At 26.7% G+C, this 11,850-nt stretch overlaps 1 pseudogene; it reads left to right on the top strand.

Moving 5' to 3' along the window:
- Positions 1-2,101: 2,101 nt before the first annotated feature.
- On the top strand, positions 2,102-6,039 carry LOC112637346 (annotated as a pseudogene).
- The last annotated feature ends 5,811 nt before the right edge of the window (positions 6,040-11,850 follow it).

The raw sequence follows: 11,850 nt of genomic DNA, 5'->3' as shown, positions 1-11,850 counted from the left end.
TAAAAAGCGTTCAAGAAAAGACGCTGCATGTGTGTCAAAACGACATTTAAAAAGATTAGCCGTACAAGAATCCAAAATTGTTTACGATGCTTTATTAAATACGACTACAGTGTCATATAGTAACATTACTTATAAATACACAGAACATTTGGAAAACGTTTCTAAAGTAAATTCAGAAGTAAAAAACATTCAAGCTGCTGAAAATGCTGTAATCGAAAATTATAATGTTCACGAGTGGAACGAAAGTAGTAACAATGTATTGAACATGCAACAGTCCTCTGTTAGCGATTCTTATGAATCGCAAACTGATTTAGCATCTGAAGATGCAGATGTAACAGGTGACAATTTGAAAAATGATCTTGCTATCTGGGCTGTGCAACATCAAATTTCACATACGGCTTTAAAAGCATTACTTCAAAGATTAAAAAAACATTCATGTTTTTCATCATTATCTCTAGATGCACGTTCACTTTTGAAAACTCCGAGAAAACAAGATATACGTATAGTACAGCCAGGAATTTACTATCATTTTGGATTGCAAAAGTCTATGTTGAATATATTAACCTCCATGAAAAACAATATTGGAAGCAGTATAAAAATTGCTATTAATGTCGATGGATTACCACTCTCAAAATCATCGCAACAACAATTTTGGCCCATACTTGGTTCAATTTTTCCATATAATAATGTATTTACAATAGGAATTTATCATGGAACTGAAAAACCTGCAAATGTTAATGATTTTTTAAGTGATTTTGTGAACGAGGCTGCAGAAATGTGTGAAAATGGAATATATATCAATAATCGTAATATACAATGCAGAATAGAAGCATTAATATGTGATACACCGGCAAAAGCATTTATGCTATGTGTAAAAGGGCATTCCGGATATTCAAGTTGCACTAAATGCACAACAGAAGGAGAATATGTCGGAAATCGTATATGCTTCCCACAAATTGATGCACCAATTAGATCAGATAATGATTTTATTAACAAAATTGATGACAGTTATCATAAACCAGATATAACATGCAGTCTACTCAAAATACCTCATTTCAAACCAGTTACAAATGTTCCCATGGATTATATGCACCTAGTGTGTTTGGGAATTATGCGGAAATTAATGTATTTATGGTTGAATGGAGAATTCTATTATCGGCTACAACATAGAGCCATTGAAGAAATATCAACACGTCTAACAATTCAATTAAAGCCATCGATACCTGTAGAATTCGTAAGAAAGCCACGGAAATTAGATTACATTAAATTATGGAAAGCTACGGAATATAGACAAATATTGTTGTATACAGGTCCATTGGCTTTCAACTCAATATTGAAAAAAAGTGTGTACACCCATTTTATGACATTGCATGTTATTATTAGAGTCTTGTGTTCAAAAACTTTGTATGATGAACACTTATCGTATGCACAAGATATGATTCGTTTTTTTATCAAAACATTTATCAAGATTTATGGAGTACAAAACGTGTCGCATAATATTCATAGTCTCATACATCTTGTTGACGATGTAAAAAAATTTGGACCACTCGACAATTTTAGTGCGTTTAGATTTGAGAATCACATGCAAGTGTTTAAAAAATACCTCAGAAAAGCAGAAAAACCTTTGGAACAAGTAATACGAAGATGTATTGAAAAAGAAAATTTAAGTACATCAAATAGATTAAGTACATTGACTAATTTGTCAGATTCTATCCTGATATATCCCACTTTAATTACATTACATGATGATGGTCCACTTTTACTTGACTGCAATAATCCACAATATAAAATTATCAAATATGTCAACGGAATAACATTTAAAACTGGCTCACATGCAGATAATTGTTGTGGTTTAAATTGCGGTGCTATAGTATGTATTGAAAACGTGGCACACTGCAAAAAACAGAATATTCCAATTATTATTGGACGCGAATTTTTGGAAAAGGAAGATTTATTTAATATGCCTTGCTCATCATCATTGCTTGGGGTTTATTCCGTAAAATCATTATCAGATTTGAAATCATGGCCATTGAAAAATGTGATAAAAAAATATGTCAAATTACCATATGAAAATGTTAAATACGCAGTTTTTCCATTAATACACAATGAAGTAATTAATATTCATTGACACAGAAATGACTGATAAATTTTATGCAATCGTGGAATTCGAAGATGGACTACAAGTTATACCAAATAATTGGTTAAGTGGAGACTTAAAGAAAGCTTTTTGGCCAAATTTTACAAACAACAAGCGGTATGATAAAGCAGTTAAATTGAGGGAGGAGCCAGAATATACTTGGTTGGAGCATCCTATTCGAAAAATATATGGAACATTTCGTAAGTAATGTTATTTTTTTTGTATATATTATTCTGAAATATTCTTTTACAATAAATATACAGTGGTGACCAACTGTTTGAAATTGAAATTTATGAAATGTGAACCATTTATTTTTTTAAACAAGATTCCTTTAAAAAAATTAATGTCTCACATTTCATAAATTTCAATTTTTTATGTTAAAATCGTAATTACGATATATTAAATATAGCTGGCCGCCATTATATATATGTAGCTATTTTGTAATATAAGAAAATATAATTAAATTAAATTAAATTAAATTAATTAAATTAAATTTGTATTATTTACTAAGTTTTATTTAAAAATTTTTTTTCAGAAAACTATGGAGTGGCAAGGAAAAAAGTTAAAAGATGCCGAAGAATTATCCGACATTAACTCTGGCCCTGATATAGAAGAAAATTTAAAAAGGTCGAGAAAAATTAGAGCCGCTAAAATTGTTGACGAAACAAGTAACGATACTGATGAATCATTAGACGAAATGATACAAGTCTCAGAAATTCCAAAGTTTCCAAACAAGCATTCGATGACTGCAGAAACCAGTAAAACATCAAAAATTACAGAAAATGCATCAAAAAGTAAGTACGATCTAATAATAATATAAAAATAACAATAATAGATTTAAATAGAGAAAATATTTTAATAATAGAACATCGTTTATGAATTACAGATGTTAATAATTTGGAAAGAAAATATACAGCAACACAAAGAAGCAACATAAAGAAGTTTGCAAACATAAACACAAATATAGAAAAAGGAACAGATGATTCATGTATGATTTTAACTTATTCATTATAATTATTAAACTATTATATAAACATTTATAATTTAATAAAAATTTTATTATACATTTTATTTTCAGCTTTACATTGCAATAAAAATTTGATTGACGCACCGGTAGAACAATCGTTTGATGAAACCGACGATGAAGTTTATGTACAATTTCCAATTCAACTAGAAAATAAAACATCGTCAAATTTATCAATTCATAAGCAAGGTACAATGCACAATTTCATTTATTTTGTTATGATTATTTTTTATATATTTTAAAAATATAATATTTTTTAAAAATAATTTTTTTTAGTATTTTTTCAATTTCAAAACTTATGCTGGAATAATATAACGACGTATTTTTTTAGCTCTGCATTGCAATGGAAATGTGCTTGATGCATCCGCGGAACAATTGTTTGATGAAGTCGATGAAGTTAATGCAAACATGCCAATTCAATTGAAAAACAAGGCATCATCATCAAATTCATTGATTAATAAGCAAGGTATAATGCACATAATTTCATTTATTTTAGTTACGATTATATATACCGGGTGAGTTTTTTAACTTGAGACTGCAAAATATCTGAAAAACTAAGGCTTCTATCAAAAAATGTTTCTTACAAAAGTTGTATGGCTGTAAGGGGGCCATAAGATAGTGACAATGATTTGATCTTGGATAGTCAGTTGAAGGTTATGTGAAGGTCACCGTCAATTTCTTAAATAGAACCACCTATTTTTCATTGCATATTCTTGTAGCTTATCTCAAGAGCTTTCCAAAACCCTATAATGAAAAAATACTTTATTATAGGGTTTATATATATATATTTATAGTTATATATTTATAGTTATATATATATATTTTATATATATATATATATATATATAATATATTTTAGTGTATATGTATAATTCTTTATTTCTATTTCAATTACTTGATTATAGTTCAGAATTATATAGTATATACACACCCACACATTTATTCTTGAACTATTTTTCCTAACATTTTTCTAACACCATTTTTATATTTTTTAATATATTATATAGATTTTATATTTTATTTTTATACATCTTACATCACACATATGTATTTTACATTTTTTATATTTAATATTTTATCTGTACATATATCTTTAATAGTACATATATTGAAAAAATGTGTTTAGAGAACGTCCTGTTCTCTATTCTATACATTTTTTGAAAATACATGCTGTGTTTGAGATATAATTATAAATATAATCAAAATGTTTTGAATATTTTTTATAGAATCTGAACCGTACGAACGATTTGTCATCCATAAACTTATAAGTTTAGAATTAAAACTAAACTCTATAGAAAGATGTCAAAAACTTATTCTAAAGAAAATTTCAATCGACACTTTTGAAGCCAAAGAAAAAGAAACAATAGATATCTATCAAGATTTACCGTTAAAAACTGAAACTGATTTACAATCAATGGAAAACAAATTAAATAATGATTCATTATATCGAAATGAAATGGTAAGTTAATTGTCTTGTGTATTTTAACGTTACAATATGAAATTATATACAAAAATAAGAAAAATCTAATAAATTCAAAAATAATATAAAACGACTAATGAGAGTCACACAATTGTTAATGGATGTTAAATAATAAAAAGAATAATTAATATTCAGGTATTTGTTTAATGATAAATGTTTTTGGGCCACTCTCAAAACAATATTTAATCTAGAAATAAAAAAATATATAAATTATTATTGAATATGAAGTCAGAACACAAGCGTTAATTTTACAATTAATTAGCATTAAAGAAAGTACACGATTATTTACATATGTTAGAAAATAGTATATAGTAAAAATCTCGGTGCATGCTGGTATAAAAGTATGTCGTTTGATAATTATATATTTTTGTTTAATTTTTAATTTAAATTATTTTTATAAAGAGAATGGTCGGAAATGGGCTGAAACATTTATCATTTAATAAATATCTGAATATTATTAAATTTTTTTTACATTTATAACTTTTGCTCTCATTAGCAATTTTATATATTATTTTTTAAATTATATCATGTCTTTTTAAAGATGTTTTAATAAGTTTCGTAGACTTTTTATTAAAATATTATATAATTTTTAGAATAATTAAATTGATATATATTTACAGTATTTTTACATGTGAATAGATAATTTTATTATATAAAAGTTTCTTATAATATCTATATATTTAATAATTCCATTCTTTGTAACAATTTTAGGTTAAACAATTAGTCCATGTTACATGCCAGGATCTGAGGACTTCTTGTATACGTCTTATGAAAATAATTTTTGCAAATGAACTGGCCGTAAATTATAGTTGGTACGGGAGCAAAAAAGAAAGAAAATTTTTCCCAAATTGCACATATGCAAAGTTATTATGAGTAAGTAAAATTAAAAACAATTTTTCTATTTTATTATTAGATGCTGTATAATTTCTGCACAAATCAAAAAATATATTTACAAATATTTATAACTTATTTATTTATTAAATTACTTAGAAATGTTTCAATTGTTTTATTATATATTAATAGGTTTAAACGCTCATCTGTATAGATATATTGTAGAAATCAAGTCGAAATTTTTTTTCAATTTTTATAACTTAAAAATAAAAAAAATTAAAGAAATTTTATTTATCAATAATTCACAAACAATTTTAAAAACTTTTTCAGGTGCAGTAAGAAAATTGCACATTAATGCTACAGATGAACAGATTTCAGCTCCAATAAAAATATGGTTGGCTCATGCCAAAGAGCGTATGCAGAGACAAACATTGAATAGTGAAAAGGATTAAACTAGTACTTCGTTGAGTTTTTCTTGTCTTTTCTTGAATCTTTATAATTTATAATTTGTTTTGAGTTATTGTTGATAACGTTTATAATGATGATTATCCGTCCTTTTTATTTTAAGTAGATATTCTTTTAGATTTATTCATTTTTTCAAATTTAAGTAGCTTTTTTTTAGATTTATTCATTTTTCAAATTATGCACAATTTTGTTCTAATAAGTTTTCTTTTATTAATATGTATATATGTGCAATATTATAACATATTTGGAAAAAACCAGACTCCATTATACTCATAGGCGTCGAAACACATGTCTGCGTAGAAAATACAGCTATTGACTTGAGACAAAATGGTTATGAGGTTCATACTGTTGCAGATTGTTGTTCTTCACGTATCTTCACGTACTCATACTGTTGCAGTATGAGTTGTTTCTTAAGCATTTAAGAAATTTGAATAAAAAGATTTTATATGTGACAAAAATGTCAATATTTTACACCTATAATCCATTTATATATATAGTATATAAATATAAATGGATTATATATATGTACTGTAAACATTCAAAATCTGTTTTTCTGTATACTTATTATTAGTAGTCAAAATTTGCATATTTTTACTAGTAAGTATGAAAAAACGGATATGGGGTGTTTACGGTAACATATATCATTTATATTTATATATAAAATATAAGTTAATCTATAGAATATCTTGAGTATATTATTAGTACATTATAAGTACATATTATGTATATACCAATGTCATACTCAAGACATTCTATAGATATACTTATTACCCCAATAGCCAAGTCTGCTAAAGCAGATCTTGTCAGGGAATCTGTTTACAAATTGTTGTCGACAGAAAGATTACAGAATCGATGCAGGTTCTGATATATCATGTGATGTCAGCAGAATGTCAACAGAAATATAACAAAGCTTGTTAACATAATCAGTTACCAGATTGGCAGCAAAAATTGAACAGATTCTGTCGGCATAACTTAGTGGCAGATTGGTGGCAGAAATTGAACAGGATCTGTGCGATGCAATTTGACAACAGATTGTCGGCAAAAATCGAACAGGATCTGCGCATACAATCTCTGATAGCAGATTGATGGCAGAAACGGAACAGGGTTTGTATGATTCGATAATTCCTTCACTTACCGCTACGCGAGCTGTACTTTCTCGTAATTGAATTTCTGTCAGAAATATATATAAAGTCGCGAATACGAATAAAAGACTAAAAATGTAGTAATTATTTTAATTTCTATCACTTTAATTTCTGATATCTGATACAAGCAAATGAGAGTCAGAATATTAAACTGATTGAAATCAATATGATAAATGAAAAATTATTCATGTACTGCCTATTTGAGGCATGAAGCAAGAATTTAATTCTAAATATAATAAATTAGTCTCAAGTCAATTCATCTCAAGTTTTTACAAGTTACATTTACTTTTATCATTTACTTTAATTATTAATTTAATTAAATTGAATTAGTCTTCGCTATATGAGATATATCTACGATATAACATATTACATATATGTCATTTTCTAAGAAAATTCTAATTAACTTGCCGATAATATTGTTATTTAGCACCTGTAATAATCAATTTGTTGCATTTATATAACATTAATAAAAGTAAGCGCAAATCTTGTGAAGTTTCTGCTGTCAATTTGATCATTGCGCAGATTCTGCTCGGTTTCTGCTGACAATCTACATCAAATTGATGCGCAGATCCTGCTCAGATTTCTGCCGACAATCTGATATCCGATTCTGTGAGCAGGTTCTGCTAGCAGATTAGAAGCAGAATGAGGACGCAGTAGATGTCATTCTGCTGACATGGTTTGATTCAAAATCTGTTGCCAGTCTGTCGAACATACTGCTTACATTTTGCTTATTGGGTATATACTAAAAATATTTTCCGTATGTACTGAGAAGTAGGAAAAATCGGACATAGTAGCATTCTTAGTACATACTCAGTATATCGCAGTATGTATTTCGAATGTTCCTAGAACATACGCAATATACTTTTGGTGATATTCTCAGAACATTCTCGGAAATTTACATGTGCTGTGTGGGATATTTCCTCTANACGATTTCCCGGGCGTGCACAAAAACCAAGTGGCCGTACAATTTTACGTGTTGTGCAATAATTATGTGAAACTGAGTGTCGTGCATAATATCGGGATAACCGATCCAGCAGTGTGTCTTCGTGTACGAGATGAAGAAAGGATTCTTGAAGAATTTTATCATCGTATCACATTATCAACATGTGCAATACATTTTATCGAGGGATTTTGATTTCAAGCCTCATAACTTGGAAAGTACTTAATGAAAACTAACTTAATTATAGTGTTTTGGTAAGCTCTTGAGATGAGCTACAAGAATATGCAAAAGCATATAGGGTGTCCCATTTAAAAAGTTGGAGCTGACCTTCGCGTGTCCTTCAGGTGGCTCTTCAAGATCAAACTAATGACTCCATTTTATGTCCCCCTTGAAACCATACAATTTTTGTCTAAAACTTTTTTCAAAATAATCGACTCCAATCGAGATATTATCTTGCCTCAAGATAAATGCCCCACCCTGTATATATATATATATATATATATATATATATATATATATATCACAGATTATTTTATTTTTCTGTTAATTGTTTAATTATAAGTTTTTTTACATATATGACACTTTCAAAATTTTTTACAATAACAATGGATATTTAATATTTGTTATTTTATTAAATTAAATACTTTATTGATAGATACTGTGACCCATCTCTTTATAATAATACATTTAACCTGTATAAATAAAATTTTAAATGGCTTATAAAATACACTATATAAAATAGTATACGCAATATACACATAATGTAAATAAAAATATAAATACAGTATTGATTTATTCTTACTATTAAATTCTTCATACTTTGAGTTAAAATGCAGATATCTCTTGTTGATCTAATATTAGTGAAAATAGCGTACTTTAAGCTTTCATTAAATTTTACACTCGCCGCCGAATGGATTATTATAGTTACTCTTTCTATTAGCATTTGCCTATGGACAGTTGACAAACCTAAGTTTTCTTCAGTGACGTCACCGGAATTCGGAATTAATTTTTTGAAATTTGAGGGTTGCTCTTTTCGCACTTTATCATATAACTAAAAGAGAATATATTATGTATATAACGTATTTATTATAATAATTGTGCCATGATTCTTAAGAAATCTTTAATAATATTGCATAAAAATCGTAAAACATTTTGATTATTTTATAATATCTTATTTTTAATGTTTTTTATCGTATACTTTTATCAAATTTTAAAATTAATTTTCTAAAATAAAAAGCGTTTTATATAATAAAATATTTAATTTTATTATATATAACGCGTTTTATTTAATATAATAAAATTTATAAGAAAAATTTTGCCACTTAAATATTGTAAAAGTTCTTAAAAACTACGGCGTTGCACAAAATAAAATCTACTTATATAATAACCAATAATTAACTTAACGGTAATAATATTTTTTCGAGCCTTTAATTGCTAATTAAAGGATTAATGCTTAATCCTTTCTTCGAATGCATTAATGTGAATGTCTCACGAACATCAGGGCAAGATCGCAATATCTTCTCGATGTACTCTTTACCCAGAAATCCTGTTGCGCCTGTTAAAAATATACTTTCCAACGTCCAACATAAGATGTCGCAATTGAGTTGGCTGGATGAATTATATTCTCATCCATTGTTAAGTAAAAAAATAAAACCAATATAAATTGTAATAACGACAATACTAGCCAAAAATATATGCAAGCACTCGAAAATGGAATCGTCTGTTTTATATCGATACCATTATTAATAGGAATATGATCGGATAGAAGATAAATTGAGATTATTCATCAACGACGTACGCTATTTAATGAAAACATAACGTTATATGCTATATAATCATTTGCATAGCAGACATATGTTAATAAAACGGAAATTCTGCAAGTTAAAGTTGAAAGAGCAAACTTATACACAATGCAATGGTCTATACCTAAATATTCTAATGATATAAAATGACTTTGTAATTTATTCTACACGTATAATATGTGTAATTTTACAATAAAATTGGATGTAATCAACTGTATATTTAAACTATTTCGTTATAAATAAAAATAAATATATCAATTCAAATTAAATTGAAATAAAATAATTTAAATTGAATAAAATATTTATACAGAGTCTAACTAAAAAAGCCCACGGGATAAATAGTTATTCCTGATTGAAAATCGAGTCGAAAAGTTCTGAATTATTTTTTTCTATGATGCTTAATAAATGCTTAATAAAGATGCTTAATAAAGTAGTAATTATTGAGTAATATTGCGCCAATAAGCACCGACCTTTAGCTTCATTGTCGAAATTTTCTTTAAAGAAACGCTTTTGACGAAAGAAATATTATTTTCAATGCAAAATAAAGTTTTTCGCATTATTACGACGCATAAGAATATTGCATGATAACGGCATGACATAACGCCGTAGCGACGGAATGCATACTACTAGCCGCGCGGCTCACTGACGTGTGTCCGGCTAAAGATCGATGCTTATTGACGCATTTTTACTGAATACCGCTTTATTAAGCATTATAGAAAAAGATGATTCAGGACTTTTCGACTCGATTTTTAATCAGGAATAACGCTGTTTGCTCGGTGAGCGTTTTTTCAGTTACACCCTGGTATATGTATGACTGAAAAGTGTAAAAATAGTAATAAAAATAGTAATAACTTAATAAATAGTAAATAATTTAAAATATTTATGTAAAATAATTCTAAAGAACTTTTTTGGACTTTCTCATATTGTTGTTTATTAATATAATATTTCATATAGAAGATACCGAATATATACATGCATATATGTTGCGTGCAATACACTGAAAAAAGAATTTAGTAGTAAACACTAGAATTTAATAACAATTACTAAATGATTTGAGCAAATAGTTCTAATTAAATGTGTGGTAACAATTACAAAAAAAAATTAATTGAATAAATAAAATATTTAGTTTAGACTATTTAAATTTAATTCATTCAATTACAAATTTGATTCGTTTAACAAAACTTTAATAACTGTAATCAAACTTTGGTAGCAGAAAATAATATATTTAATAAGTATTATCAGATATTTAGTAATTTTAACTAAATCATGATAACGAGAAATTAAAAAATTAAAATTAAAATTAATTATAATCAAATTTTTTAATTATTATTTTTTTATAATTTATACTTGCATATTGCACTTTACATTTTAAACAGGTAATGAATTATTTTTATTTAACGGATTATTTTTGTTTATTTGCCGGATATTTACTTATCCGACTTATAAAATCAATTTAATATCTGAAACTCTTGTATTGAGAAATCAGTAACTAAATTGAACAATATATTTTTAATCTTATTTGTTACTCTTTGCAAGCTTTATATAATTCTCATAACTAAACTTAAATACGAGAAAGATAGCGCATTTCACGTCGATGAACGAACAAACTAACATATCCTTGCGTGCTTGCGTGAAACTTTACACGACTATCTTACCAAAATTTATTAATAATTACCAATTATTTTATCAAACATGTTGACCTAACTAAATCATTTAATAATAGTTATCAAATATCTAATAATCTTAAATTGAATGATTTAGTAATATTTACAACAATTTAATACATATTTAATAACAGTCATCAAAGATTTTATGATAAGTATTAAATGTTTAATAATTATTACTAAATTGTTTAATTGATTCAATTGCAGACAAAATTTGTTTGCAACTAGACCAATTGAAGATTTAGTAATTATTATAAAATATGGTAGTATTTATCAAATATTCAATTAAAATTCACAACTAAATATATTTGATAATTATTACCAATTAGTTTTTTCAGTGTATAAACCATAGTGGATCCATTTTA

The sequence above is a fragment of the Camponotus floridanus genome, unplaced genomic scaffold (assembly GCF_003227725.1).
Source record: "Camponotus floridanus strain SB8 unplaced genomic scaffold, Cflo_v7.5 scaffold154, whole genome shotgun sequence".
Taxonomy (NCBI): Eukaryota; Metazoa; Arthropoda; class Insecta; order Hymenoptera; family Formicidae; genus Camponotus; species Camponotus floridanus.
Note: the sequence above shows the minus strand (reverse complement) of the source record. Positions and strands in the feature narration are given on the sequence as shown.